Here is a 14,817-nt window from a genome sequence, read left to right as displayed (position 1 = left end):
AAACCAGACGACACAATTTGTATTTTATTTACAGATAGACAGGGTCACACTCCAACATCATTTAAAAACAAAACATTTGTGTTTAGTGAGTCCACCAGATCAGAGGCAGTAGGGATGATCTCTTGATAAGTGTGCGAATTGGACCATTTTCTGTCTTGCTAAGCATTCATGATGTAACGAGTACTGTTGGGTGTCAGGGAAAATGTATAACATTTTCTTTAGGACTGTAGTGAAGTAAAAGTTGTCAAAAATATAAATCGTAAAGTAAAGATAACCCCAAAAACGACTTAATTAAGTAGTACTTTGAAGTATTTTTACTCAAGTTCTTTACAAATATACCAAGTTCTTGCATGTCAGAATCATGTAATTACACATTAATAGCAGTTACTTTTGGGTATGTTTATTTAGGCAGAAATCTAGGACAAGGTGACATCACCTTAACTCTCATTTTAATACACCAATGGTAACATGATAATCTCTCACCTAATTTAAATAACTACCGCCTTGTAACCAACATCGGTGAAGGCATGGTTTCTGAGGGGCGTGGTTTATGTAGCTAGATAGCTACTCTGCTGGTGCCAAAATGTGCCTTTCATCTCTGTCTGGTGTTAGCTAGTTACTGGCTAGCTAGGTCTTCAGCCAGCATGGAACAAAAAGGGGGGTAAGGGTCATTCTAAACTCCAATGCAGTTGTCACTGACGGAACACATCCGTCAGTGCTGCTGTGAACCACATCACAAGCGACATGCCAAATGGGAGATGCATATCAAAAAATCATTAACCACGTTTCTATCCACAGTTTTTTTGCGATTAAAGCCATACCGTTTAAAACATTTTCACGTCAGCTGTGATGGAAACAGGTAGTTTTAAATACAATTTTATAAATGCTGACATATCATTTGTTCGTTCAAAATGGTGGGATCTTTTTGTGTCGGTAAAATTAAAATGAATTGCGAGAAATGGCAGTGGAAATATTGATATAACAACCATCAAAATAAAGTAAACTTGGAGTTACGCGATGACATGGTGTGTGGTCCTCCCAATGCAGTTTATTAGGCTACAGATGAGTTACAGATGAACTTTACAGGGTTGTGAAAGTGCAAGGTGATCTTGATGCTCCTTTCCAATAAATAGAGGGTATTATTCTGGTGACATTTTTATCGATGCTTGACTGTAGTGAAGTAAAAGGAAAAGTTAGCAAAAATATTAATTGTAAATTAAAGTACAGATACATAAAAAAATGACTTAAGTAGTACTTTAAAGTATTTTTACTTAAGTACTTTACACCATTGCTAATAGAATACATTTTTTATTTAACCTTCATTTAACTAGGCAAGTCAGTTAAGAACAAATTCTTATTTACAATGACGGCCTACTGGGGAACAGTGGGTTAACTGCCTTGTTCAGGGGCAGAACGACAGATTTTTACCTTGTCAGCTCGGGGATTCGATCCAGCAACCCAAAGCACTAACCACCAGGCTACCTGCCGCCCCATATTTAATGAATGACGTATTTTGCAAGGAAGTGCAACCATGACTACAGCCTCGAAAACACTTGATCTTAGTCCCATCTACCATAAAGTCAGACCAAACATCTGATTTAACAGCATTATCCAATAAGTTGAGTTGGATTTCAATTGTATTTCCTTAAATCCTTGTGTTCTCCGTCCTTAGATCACGGATATACAATTGAGATTCTCCCAAGTTTGCCCTCACTTAGCTGTATGTCAGTTTGTGTGATTCTGGAGGAATAACAAGTGAAGACAACCCCTAGAGACTGGGGCTACGTCACAATTCTCTGCCCTTTTATCCAAGTGTGTACTTGCACACTTCCAGTCAAGAATTGAAAAAATGGTGGAATCTCTCTCCAGCCAATACTTACATCAATCTAAGATTGTTTTATTCATGATAAGAAGTGCACACTTGGGGAGAAGGGTGGACAATCAGGACGCAACCTGGGAGTCCTCACATGGCCTTTGCTTCCCTACTTAGAACACCCCACCCAGCCCAGGTTTTCAATGTCTCAGAGCTGTGAATCACTACATGCCCAGCTAGCACATTTCGTTCCTTGGAAGTTGTGGGAACGAAGCCATACATTTCCTGACCGTAAATCTGAAAGTTGTTTAACGTTCTGAAAACAGCAGTGAAAGTGTTGCCTGTTCTGGGAACGTTTATTTTTATGTTGCAGGGAGGTTCTGAGAAAATGTTATTAACATTTTGACAATGGAAATGTTAGGTTACTTTGAATTATTATTTTTATGTATCTTAACTTTCACTGAATGTTTCAATAAGACTTAATAACACTGCTAGCTTTTTTGGGGTTATCTTTTTTGGACTCCAACCACAGATAGGCATTAATCATGCAACACGTCTTTTTTATTGTGACATGGTATCAGTCAGATATGAACCTATGCTCTTCTGTTCTCTGTCTATGGAATTACTCCACTGCGCCACCAGAATGGAACTAGCATGACATGTTTTTTTATGCAAACTGTTCCCTGTTCCTGGAGAGCTACCCGCTTGTTGGTTTTCGCTCCAACCCCAGTTGTAACTAACCTGATTCAGCTTATCAGACAGCTAATTACTAGAATCAGGTGTGCTAGATTAGCGTTGGAGCGAAAACCTATAAAACGGTAGCGCTCCAGGAACATGGTTGGAAAGCCCTGGTCTATTCAAACAGATCCCATTTCAAAGGAAACAAACACTCATTAAGATCAGCTGGGCGTGTCCAACACACCTAAACTCACAGCTAGATAGAAGATATTTTTGTCGATTGCAATAATGGAATGCTTAGAATGTTCTCTGAACGTTACTAAAGTATTTTATGGATAGCTTTGTTTAGGTTCTTGGAACAATTTGAGAACGTGTCTCTAAATTTGTCATGTTCCTTAAATATGCTGAGAATGTTCCAAAGCCAAGCTATCTATCATGCAACAAAGGTCATACTCCCAAGACATGCAACCCTCTCACCATTACCAATAACAGGGGAGGGTAGCATTTTTTGGGGGGTATGATATTTATGCCTCTAACTTTCTTACTCATCATAAATTCATTCATGATTATCCGTAATCATGGTAGCATCCACATTAATGTAGAAATGTTTAGAAACATATTCTATTCTACATAATCATTGTATAATTTCAAATCCAAAGTGCTGGGGTAAAGAGCCAAAACAACAAAACAATTGTCACTTGATTGTCACACATTTCTGTATATGACCACACTTGTACTGTACACTCTGTTGTATCACTATGGCTTCTTATTTCTGTATTACTTACAAATAACACAGCCTGCCAAGAAACATATTGTGAAATTTCATAATGAATTGACTTACAGTTTTCAGTTAATTACAAATGGCAACTCAACATAATGAAAAGTGTTGTTTCCAAACATAATCAAAGATATTAACAAATGCATTTGAATATAACAGGCAGGCAGATGTGCAGGCGCGCGCGCACACACACACACACACACACACACACACACATACACACACAGACACACACACACACACACACACACAGTACAGCTGCCATGACGACAATAGACTATTACTGCAGAGAAGATAAGAAATCTGTCCATGAATAGGTGACAATTGTGAAATTGACAAACATGCTAAAGAGCAAAGACACCTAATTGGAGCTGTGGTGCAAACGTGTTGGAAGCATTGAGACACGATAAGACGCTTTCTGAAATTCCAACCTGCATTGAAAACAAGTTGCACAAAAGAAACATGTACAGTTGAAGTCGGAAGTTTACGTACACCTTAGCCAAATACATTTGAAGTTTTTCACAATTCCTGACATTTAATCCTATTAAAAATTCCCTGTCTTAGGTCAGTTAGGATCACCACTTTATTTTAAGAATGTGAAATGTCAGAATAATAGTAGAGAGAATGATTTATTTCAGCTTTTATTTCTGTCATCACATTCCCAATGCGTCAGAAGTTCACATGCACTCAATTAGTATTTGGTAGTATTGCCTTTAAATTGTTTAACTTGAGTCAAACGTTTCGGGTAGTCTTCCACAAGCTTCCCACAATAAGTTGGGTGAATGGTGGCCCATTCCTGCTGACAGAGCTGGTGTAACTGAGTCAGTTTTGTAGGCCTCCTTGTTCGCACACACTTTTTCAGTTCTGCCCACACATTTTCTATGGGATTGAGGTCAGGGCTTTGTGATGGCCACTCCAATACCTTGACTTTGTTGTCCTTTAGCCAATTTGCCCCAACTTTGGGAGTATGCTTGGGGTCATTGTCCATTTGGAAGACCCATTGTCCATTTGGAAGACCCATTTGTGACCAAGCTTTAACTTTAACTGATGTCTTGAGATGCTGCTTCAATATATCCACATGATGCCATCTTTTGTGAGGTGCACCAGTCACTCCTGCAGCAAAGCACCCCCACAACATGATGCTGCCACCCCCGTGCTTCACGGTTTGCAAGCCCCCCCCCCCCCAAAACATAACGATGATCATTATGGCCAAAGAGTTCTATTTTTGTTTCATCAGACGAGAGGACATTTCTCCAAAAAGTACGATATTTGTCCCCATGTGCAGCTGCGAACCGTGGTCTAGCTTTTTTATGGGGGTTTTGGAGCAGTGGCTTCTTCCTTTCTGAGCGGCCTTTCAGGTTATGTCGATATAGTACTCATTTTACTGTGGATACAAATACTTTTGTACCTGTTTCCTCCAGCATCTTCACAAGGTATTTTGCTGTTGTTCTGGGATTGATTTGCACTTTTTGCACCAAAGTACGTTCATTTCTAGGAGATTTTTATTTTACCTTTATTAGATAGAACACGTCTCAAGAAATTTGTGGAGTGTTTGAAAAACGAGTTTTCATGATTCCATGCTAAGTGTATGTAAACTTCAACTCTATCTTCAAATCTAATATTAAAAGGAATAATTTAAAGCATGTAGGTTTTAATCTACAAACTCTCGCTGTCTTTTTTTTTATTTTATTTTTTTATCCGTTATTTTACCAGGTAAGTTGACTGAGAACACGTTCTCATTTGCAGCAACGACCTGGGGAATAGTTACAGGGGAGAGGAGGGGGATGAATGAGCCAATTGTAAACTGGGGATTATTAGGTGACCGTGATGGTTTGAGGGTCAGATTGGGAATTTAGCCAGGACACCGGGGTTAACACCCCTACTCTTACGATAAGTGCCATGGTATCTTTAATGACCTCAGAGAGTCAGGACACCCGTTTAACGTCCCATCCGAGAGACGGCACCCTACACAGGGCAGTGTCCCCAATCACTGCTCTGGGGCATTGGGATATTTTTTAGACCAGTGGAAAGAGTGCCTCCTACTGGCCCTCCAACACCAGTTCCAGCAGCATCTGGTCTCCCATCCAAGGACTGACCAGGACCAACCCTGCTTAGCTTCAGAAGCAAGCCAGCAGTGGTACGTGGTCTTTGTTCCCTTGTTGATTTCTTTGTTGAACGATTCCTCTAGAACCAGCTAAGCATGTCAAATTAAACTCACCACCACCACTCCCTCGGTCCTCAGGTGCTCAGAAAAGTATACCAGTGCATTAGTCAAAAGAGATGAGTCTCAAAATCATAGGCTTAATATGGGTGGGCCAGCTCTCGGAAGAGTCTTGGTGGTTCCAAACTTCTTCCATTTAAGACATTTTTAGGTAGCCTTCCCCAGATCTGTGCCTCAACACAATCCTGCCTCGGCGCTCTACGGACAATTCCTTCGATCTCATAGTTTGTTTTTTGCTCTGACATGCACTGTCAACTGTGGGACCTTATATAGACAGGTGCTAGGCTTTCCAAATCATGTCCAAACAATTGAATTCACCCCAGGTGGACTACAATCAAGTTGTAGAAACATCTTAAGGATGATCAATGGAAACAGAATGCACCTGAGCTCAATTTTGAGTCTCATAGCAAAGGGTCTGAAAATGTATGTAAATAAGGTATCTGTTTTTTTCTTTTTAATACACTTGCAAAAAAAAAAAAAAAATAACCTGGTTGTCGCTTTGTCATTATGGGGTATTGTGTGTAGATTGATGAGGGAAAAAAAGATTGAATACATTTTAGAACAATTTAACCTGTTAGAGCTCTAGGGGCGCTATTTCATTTTTGGATAAAAAACGTTCCCGTTTTAAGCGCGATATTTTGTCACGAAAAGATGCTCGACTATGCATATTCTTGACAGTTTTGGAAAGAAAACACTCTGAAGTTTCAGAATCTGCAAAGATTTTGTCTGTAAGTGCCCCAGAACTCATTCTACAGGCGAAACCAAGATGATGCATCACCCAGTAATTAGCAGAATTTCTGAAGCTCTGTTTTCCATTCTCTCCTTATTTGGCTGTGATTGCGCAACGAATGAGCCTACACTTTCTGTCGTTCGCCCAAGGTCTTAGCAGCATTGTGACGTATTTGTAGGCATATCATTGGAAGATTGACCATAAGAGACTACATTTTCCAAGTGTCCGCCTGGTGTCCTGCGTCGAATTCGGTGCGCAATTGCCAGCTGCTTCTACTTTACCATTTCATTCAGGGGAGAAAGCATGTGTCCAAGAACGATGTATCAATGAAGAGATATGTGAAAAACACCTTGATGATTGATTCTAAACAACGTTTGCCATGTTTTCAGTCGATATTATGGAGTTAATTTGGAAAAAAGTTTGCGTTTTGAGGACTGAATTTATGGATTTTTTTTGGTAGCCAAATGTGATGTATAAAACGGAGCTATTTCTAATACACAAGGAATCTTTTTGGAAAAACTGAGCATCTGCTATCTAACTGAGAGTATCCTCATTGAAAACATCAGAAGTTCTTCAAAGGTAAATTATTTTATTTGAAGGCTTTTATGTTTTTGTTAATGTTGCGTGCTGGATGCTAACGCTAATGCTAACGCTAAATGCTAACGCGAAATGCTAACGCTAGCTAGCTACTTTTACACAAATGATTGTTTTCCTATGGTTGAGAAGCATATTTTGAAAATCTGAGATGACAGTGTTGTTTACAAAAGGCTAAGCTTGAGAGATGGCATATTTATTTCATTTCATTTCATTTCAAATGCTTGTTTTTTCATAGCTAAACGTGACGCAGAAAACGGAGCGATTTGTCCTAAACAAATAATCTTTCAGGAAAATCTGAACATTTGCTATCATTGAAAACATCTGAAGTTCTTCAAAGGTAAATGATTTTTTTGAATGCTTTTCTGTTTTTTTGTGTAAATGTTGCCAGCTGAATGCTAATGCTAAATGCTACGTTAGCCATCAATACTGTTACACAAATGCTTGTTTTGCAATGGTTGAGAAGCATATTTTGAAAATCTGAGATGACAGTGTTGTTAACAAAAGGCTAAGCTTGAGAGCTAGCATATTTATTTCATTTCATTTGCGATTTTCATGAATAGTTAACGTTGCGTTATGGTAATGAGCTTGAGTCTGTATTCACGATCCCGGATCCGGGATGGGGAGATCAGAAAGGTTAACAAAATGTGGAAAAAGTCAAGGGGTCTGAATATGAATCTGTTTGAAATTCACTGCTCGACCGAGGGACCTTAAAAATAATTGTATATGTGGGGTACTGCTGAACTTATTTAGGCTTGCCATAACAAAGGGGTTGTATACTTATTGACTCAAGACATTTCAGCTTTTCATTTTGTATTAACTTGTAAAAATGAAAAAAAAACTAAACATTATTCCACTTTGACATTACGGGGTAGTGTGTGTGTAGGCCAGTGTCAAAAAAATCTAAATGGTATCAATTTTAAATTTAGGATACGACAACTAAATGTGGACAAAGTCAAGGGGTGTGAGTGAATACTTTCTGAATGCACTGCAGCCTTTAGTGATGTTTGGAAGTATTAAGTGATTCATTGTACAGTTGCCTTGCCAGGTTTACTGTATTGTAAACATTTGAGGACAACACTAACATGCTGACCACACCGACCAAGATACGCGAGCAAGTGTTGCAAAATAAATTTAAACAAGCTCAGCAAAAAAAGAAAGTCACTTTTTCAGGACCCTGTCTTTCAAAGATAATTAGTAAAAATCCAAATAACTTCACAGATCTTCAATGTAAAGGGTTTAAACTCTGTTTCCATGCTTGTTCAATGAACCATAAAAAATTAATGAACATGCACCTGTGGAACGGTCGTTAAGACACTAACAGCTTACAGACGGTAGGCAATTAAGGTCACAGTTATAAAAACTTAGGACAAGAGAGGCCTTTCTACAGACTTTGAAAAACACCCAAAGAAAGATGCCCAGGGTCCCTACTCATCTGCGTGAAAGTGCTTTAGGCATGCTGCAAGGAGGCATGAGGACTGCAGATGAGGCCAGGGCAATAAATTGCAATGTCCTTACTGTGAGATGACTAAGACAACGCTACAGGGAGACAGGATGGGCAGCTGATCGTCCTCACAGTGGCAGACCACGTGTAACAACACCTGCACAGGATCGGTACATCTGAACATCACACCTGCGGGACAGGTACAGGATGACAACAACTGCCCGAGTTACACCAGGAACGCACAATCCCTCCATCAGTGCTCAGACTGTCCGCAATAGGCTGAGAGACGCTGGACTGAGGGCTTGTAGGACTGTTGTAGGCAGGTTCTCACCAGACATCACCCATGTCGCCTTTGGGCACACCGACCAGACAGTCGCTGGACCAGACAGGACTGGCAAAAAGTGCTCTTCACTGACGAGTCTCGGTTTTGTCTCACATGGGGTGATGGTCGGATTTGCGTTTATCGTTGAAGGAATGAGCGTTACACCGAGGCCTGTAATCTGGAGCGGGATCGATTTGGAGGTGTAGGGTCCGTCATTGTCTGGGGCGGTGTGTCACAGCATCATTGGACTGAGCTTGTTGTCATTGCAGGCAATCTCAACGCTGTGCGTTACAGGGAAGACATCCTCCTCCCTCATGTGGTACCCTTCCTGCAGGCTCATCCTGACATGACCCTCCAGCATGACAATGCCACCAGCCATACTTCTCGTTCTGTACGTGATTTCCTGCAAGACAGGGATGTCAGTGTTCTGCCATGGCCAGCAAAGAGCCCGGATCTCAATCCCATTGAGCACGTCTGGGACCTGTTGGATCGGCGGGTGAGGGCTAGGGCCATTCCCCCCAGAAATGTCCGGGAACTTGCAGGTGCCTTGGTGGAAGAGTGGGGTAACATCTCACAGCAAAAACTGGCAAATCTGGTGCTGTCCATGAGGAAGAGATGCACTGCAGTACTTAATGCAGCTGGTGGCCACACCTGATACTGACTGTTACTTTTGATTTTGACCCCCCTATGTTCAGGGACACATTATTCAATTTCTGTTAGTCACATGTCTGTGGAACTTGTTCAGTTTATGTCTCAGTTGTTGAATCTTGTTATGTTCATACAAATATTTACACATGTTAAGTTTGCTGAAAATAAACACAGTTGACAGTGAGAGGATGCTTCTTTTTTTGCTGAGTTTACATGTTAATCAATTATTTTATCCAAACTGCTCGGGAGCGTCTGTGTGGCCAGGCACTAAGATAGAACTTGGTTCTATTTTTGACGGTTGACGTGCTGTAAGTCCCGCCTCTCCCATCTCCTCATTAGTTTTTATACCCACCTGGGTGATTGAAAGCCACCATTCCAGTCCAGTTGGTGGGGGTAATGCACCTAAAAGTTGGTTGCCAACTGCCAAATAAAGTCTACAGAAAAGGACTGAAGGAGGAGAGAGTACTAGAAATGAAATAGCCCTTTTATCCGTGGATTATTTGTCAGAGTAGAGAACACACGATTTTGTGTGACTCAAAATTGTACAAAGATCCAGGAAAAAAAGGACCTTGTGCATTTCAGGTAAAATAACAACCAATGTTTATATCCCAGGACAAATTAGTAAGCAACATCAAGCTAGCTAGCAAAATGTCCATGAATGTTTCATGTGATTCGACCTGTCCCCAAATGAATACAGTTAGTTCAGAGTTCATTTCGATATTTCAACCTGTGTGTCCTGATTCCGTCTGGTGTGGATAGACAAAAATCAACATGTAGCCAAGGTAAAAATCCACGATTCCAACATGGATTGTCTACTCAGGAAAAACAGGGTGATGAAGGAGTCTCTACTAGTCGTAGCATGAGTGAAAATATATTGTTTTCTGGGATTCCTGAGGATGCATCCAATGATCCAGAGGGCACGATCAGAGAATTCATGCAATCCGCCATTAAACTTCCTATAGAGACTGTAAACAAGGTGGCTTTCCAGCGAGTACACAGACTTGGAGCTCGGAGCGACAAGACCAAGGGTCCCCGACCGATCATCGCCAAATTTGAGCACCACCAACAAAAGGAGCTGATCAAGAGCAGAGGAAGGGAGCTTAAAAGGGACCAAATTCTGTCTCAATGACCAATTTCCAAGGGAGATAAACAAACATTATAAGAAACTGTATCCGGTATAAAGGCAACAGAGAGAGAAGGGTGCCTTTCTCATTGTGGACAAACTCTTTACAGCAGTAGGTTACTGCTAACCTACAAAGCATTACATGGGCTTGCTCCTCTCTGATTTGGTCCTGCCGTACATACCTACACGTACGCTACGGTCACAAGACGCAGGCATCCTAATAGTCCCTAGAATTTCTAAGCAAACAGCTGGAGGCAGGGCTTTCTCCTATAGAGCTCCATTTTTATGGAATGGTCTGCCTACCCATGTAAGAGACGCAAACTCGGTCTCAAACTTTAAGTCTTTACTGAAGACTAATCTCTTCAGTGGGTCATATGATTGAGTGTATTCTGGCTCAGGAGTGGGAAGGTGAACGGAAAGGCTCTGGAGCAACGAACCGCCCTTGCTGTCTCTGCCTGGCCGGTTCCCCTCTTTCCACTGAGATTCTCTGCCTCTAACCCTATTACAGGGGCTGAGTCACTGGCTTACTGGGGCTCTTTCATACCGTCCCTGGGAGGGGTGCATCACTTGAGTGGGTTGAGTCACTGATGTGATCTTCCTGTCTGGGTTGATCTTTTTGAATATGAAAGTGGACGAAAAAGCCTTTTGGCTCATTAATCTATATGGTCCAAATCAGGATGATTTGGTTTCTCAAATGATTGCCTCGCCTGATTCACCAACTACTTCTCTGATAGAGTTCAGTGTGTCAAATCGGAGGGCCTGTTGTCCGGACCTCTGGCAGTCTCTATGGGGGTGCCACAGGGTTCAATTCCCGGGCCGACTCTCTTCTCTGTATACATCAATGATGTCGCTCTTGCTGCTGGTGATTCTTTGATCCACCTCTACGCAGACGACACCATTCTGTATACCTCTTGCTCTTTGTTGGACACTGTGTTAACAAACCTCCAGATGAGCTTCAATGCCATACAACTCTCCTTCCGTGGCCTCCAACTGCTCTTAAATGCAAGTAAAACTAAATGCATGCTCTTCAACCGATCGCTGCCCGCACCTGCCCGCCCGTCTAGCATCATTACTCTGGACGGTTCTGACTTAGAATATGTGGACAACTACAAATACCTAGGTGTCTGGTTAGACTGTAAACTCTCCAGACTCACATTAAACATCTCCAATCCAAAATTAAATCTAGAATCGTCTTCCTATTTCGCAACAAAGCCTCCTTCACTTATGCTGCCAAACATACCCTCCTTGACTTCGGCAATGTAATTTACAAAATAGCCTCCAACACTCATAGCCTCTAACAGCAAATTGACCTGTATGCTCTCGTTGGCTGGCCCTCGCTTCATATTTGTCGCCAAACACACTGGCTCCAGGTCGTCTACAAGTCTCTGCTAGGTAAAGCCCCGCCTTATCTCAGCTCACTGGTCACCATAGCAGCACCCAACCGTAGCACGCGCTCTAGCAGGTATATCTCACTGGTCACCCCCAAAGCCAATTCTTCCTTTGGCCGCCTCTCCTTCCAGTTCTCTGCTGCCAATGACTGGAACGAATTGCAAAAATCACTAAAGCTGGAGACTCTTACCTCCCTCACCAGCTTTAAACAACAGCTGTCAGAGCAGCTCACAGATCACTGCACCTGCATAGCTGCATAGCTCATCTGTAAATAGCCCATTAAATCTACCTCATCCCAATACTGTATTTATTTATTTATCTTGCTCCTTTGCACCCCAGTATCTCTACTTGCACATTCATCTTCTGCACATTCTACCATTCCAGTGTTTAATTGCTTAATTGTAATTACTTCACCACTACGGCCTATTTATTGCCTTACCTCCCTAATCTTACCTCATTTGCACACACTGGTGTGATGACTTTTCTATTATATTATTATTGATTGTATGATTGTATGTTTGTTTATGCCATGTGTAACTTTGTGTTGTTGTATGTGTTGAACTGCTTTGCTTTTTCTTGGCCAGGTCGCAGATGTAATTGAGAACTTGTTCTCAACTGGCCTACCTGGTTAAATAAGGGAAAAATAAAATATATATATACAGTGCCTTGCGAAAGTATTCGGCCCCCTTGAACTTTGCGACCTTTTGTTACATTTCAGGCTTCAAACATAAAGATATAAAACTGTATTTTTTTGTGAAGAATCAACAACAAGTGGGACACAATCATGAAGTGGAACGACATTTATTGGATATTTAAAACTTTTTTAACTAATCAAAAACTGAAAAATTGGGCGTGCAAAATTATTCAGCCCCCTTAAGTTAATACTTTGTAGCGCCACCTTTTGCTGCGATTACAGCTGTAAGTCGCTTGGGGTATGTCTCTATCAGTTTTGCACATCGAGAGACTGACATTTTTTCCCATTCCTCCTTGCAAAACAGCTCGAGCTCAGTGAGGTTGGATGGAGAGCATTTGTGAACAGCAGTTTTCAGTTCTTTCCACAGATTCTCGATTGGATTCAGGTCTTGACTTTGACTTGGCCATTCTAACACCTGGATATGTTTATTTTTGAACCATTCCATTGTAGATTTTGCTTTATGTTTTGGATCATTGTCTTGTTGGAAGACAAATCTCCGTCCCAGTCAGGTCTTTTGCAGACTCCATCAGGTTTTCTTCCAGAATGGTCCTGTATTTGGCTCCATCCATCTTCCCATCAATTTTAACCATCTTCCCTGTCCCTGCTGAAGAAAAGCAGGCCCAAACCATGATGCTGCCACCACCATGTTTGACAGTGGGGATGGTGTGTTCAGGGTGATGAGCTGTGTTGCTTTTACGCCAAACATAACGTTTTGCATTGTTGCCAAAAAGTTTGATTTTGGTTTCATCTGACCAGAGCACCTTCTTCCACATGTTTGGTGTCTCTCCCAGGTGGCTTGTGGCAAACTTTAAACAACACTTTTTATGGATATCTTTAAGAAATGGCTTTCTTCTTGCCACTCTTCCATAAAGGCCAGATTTGTGCAATATACGACTGATTGTTGTCCTATGGACAGAGTCTCCACCTCAGCTGTAGATCTCTGCAGTTCATCCAGAGTGATCATGGGCCTCTTGGCTGCATCTCTGATCAGTCTTCTCCTTGTATGAGCTGAAAGTTTAGAGGGACGGCCAGGTCTTGGTAGATTTGCAGTGGTCTGATATTCCTTCCATTTCAATATTATCGCTTGCACAGTGCTCCTTGGGATGTTTAAAGCTTGGGAAATCTTTTTGTATCCAAATCCGGCTTTAAACTTCTTCACAACAGTATCTCGGACCTGCCTGGTGTGTTCCTTGTTCTTCATGATATTCTCTGCGCTTTTAACGGACCTCTGAGACTATCACAGTGCAGGTGCATTTATACGGAGACTTGATTACACACAGGTGGATTGTATTTATCATCATTAGTCATTTAGGTCAACATTGGATCATTCAGAGATCCTCACTGAACTTCTGGAGAGAGTTTGCTGCACTGAAAGTCAAGGGGCTGAATAATTTTGCACGCCCAATTTTTCAGTTTTTGATTTGTTAAAAAAGTTTGAAATATCCAATAAATGTCGTTCCACTTCATGATTGTGTCCCACTTTTTGTTGATTCTTCACAAAAAAAATACAGTTTTATATCTTTATGTTTGAAGCCTGAAATGTGGCAAAAGGTCGCAAAGTTCAAGGGGGCCGAATACTTTCGCAAGGCACTGTAGATTCAGTTTTCGTTCTTTACTGAACATCTTTAAACATTGTATTCATGTCTCTCAAAATGACAGAGTGACAATCGTTTTCATGCATTCAACACTAGTAACAACTTACACCATCTCAACTCATTCTCTTTCCATGCCAGAGGCACAACAACACTTGTTTACGTGGCCAACCCCTGAGCCATGGTTTGCAGCTAATGGCTGTTGATCTTGGCTACAACAATTAGCATGCTGGCCATTTTCCTAGAGTGCCGTTTCGTCGTGGTGCCAAGTCCAGCACTGTCAACAAATAGCAGCCGACAAATAGAAGATGATTGGTCGAAAAACACAGCTTAGCCTTTTGTTAATCACCCTGTCGTCTCAGATTTTGAAATGATCCTTTACAGAAAAAGCAATAGTTTATCGATAGCATAACAAAACAATAAGTACACCTAGCATCAGGTAACTTGGTCATGAAAATCAGAAGAGCAATCAAATTAATCATTTACCTTTGATGATCTTCGGATGTTTTCACTCACTAGACTCCCAGTTAGACAACAAATGTTCCTTTTGTTCCGTAAAGATATTTTTTATATCCAAATACCTCCGTTAGTTTGGTACGTTATGCCCAGGAATCCACCGGAAAGAGCGGTCACGACAACGCAGACAAAAATTCCAAATTATATCCATAATGTACACAGAAACATGTCAAACGTTTTTTATAATCAATCCTCAAGGTGTTTTTCAAATATCTATTCGATAATATATCAACCGGGACAGATGGCTTTTCACCAAGACCGGGAGTAACAATGGC

General features: G+C 41.2%; 1 protein-coding gene across 2 annotated transcripts in view; it reads right to left on the bottom strand.

Moving 5' to 3' along the window:
- The window catches only part of LOC110505206 (MAM domain-containing glycosylphosphatidylinositol anchor protein 2), a 232,727-nt gene that overhangs the window by 25,604 nt on the left and 192,306 nt on the right, over window positions 1–14,817 (bottom strand). The window lies entirely within an intron of this gene.

The sequence above is a fragment of the Oncorhynchus mykiss genome, chromosome 25 (genome assembly GCF_013265735.2).
Source record: "Oncorhynchus mykiss isolate Arlee chromosome 25, USDA_OmykA_1.1, whole genome shotgun sequence".
Classification (NCBI taxonomy): Eukaryota; Metazoa; Chordata; class Actinopteri; order Salmoniformes; family Salmonidae; genus Oncorhynchus; species Oncorhynchus mykiss.
Note: the sequence above shows the minus strand (reverse complement) of the source record. Positions and strands in the feature narration are given on the sequence as shown.